The following is a 1,051-nucleotide window of genomic DNA, read 5'->3' on the forward strand; positions in this document are numbered from 1 at the left end:
CAATCGACGCATAACTGTGCGAGAACTTGCGTTTGAATTAGACGACAATTTCCAACCACTTGAGAGAAATTGGAAAGACAAAAAGTTGATAAATGGATGCTTCACAAATTGGACAACAACCAAACAAACGCCGGTCTGAAGAGTCATCTTCCTTTCTTTTACTAAATAAGAACGACCTCTTTCTTGACCGGGTTGTGACTGGCAATGAAAAGTGGGTTCTTTACGACAACTGACGACGTTCAGTACAGTTGTTAGACGGCAACGAAGCTTTACGACACTTCCCGAAACAAGAGTTGTACCAAAAGAAGGTCATGCTGACTGCTTAGTGGTCTGCGACCGGTCTCATACATTATAGTTTTTTTTTAATGCAGGTGAAACTATTACGGCATAGAAGTCCTGTATACAAAGGGATGAAATACATCGAAACTCCAATAACAACACCCATCATTAGTTAACAGCAAAGGCCAACTTTTCCTCCACAACAATGCCCGACTTCACGTTGCTAAACCGACCTTGCAGATATTGAACAGATTGGGCAAAAAAAAAATACTGTCTCATCCGCCAAACTCTCCAGATATCTCAAATACTGACTACCACTTTTTAAGCACCTTAATAATTTTCTGCGTAAGAAATGCTTCAAAAATCTGAGCGATATCAAAAATGCCTGCAGCGACTTCATGGCAACCAGGACACAAGATTTGTTCGTTACTGGTATGAATACACATGCTTTGCGTTATTACAAGTGTGTTGATTCAAATGGTGCTTATTTCGATTAATACAATTTTGTTTGAATCAGGAAATTTAAAAGTAAAAACCGCAAGAACTTTCTTGTCAACCATATATATATATATATATATATATATATATATATATATATATATATATATATATATATATATATATATATATATATATATTATTGTTACAGGGTGTCTCAATGCATATAGACATGTGGTCACTCTTCAAATGACATTAAACATAAAGTGAAATAGAATAACTTCGAATACAGAAAACAAATGTAATTGAAGAATCATGGTCGCAAATGTTCGAT

This window comes from Euprymna scolopes, chromosome 7 (assembly GCF_053919585.1).
Source record: "Euprymna scolopes isolate OS-2025 chromosome 7, ASM5391958v1, whole genome shotgun sequence".
NCBI classification, from domain to species: Eukaryota; Metazoa; Mollusca; class Cephalopoda; order Sepiida; family Sepiolidae; genus Euprymna; species Euprymna scolopes.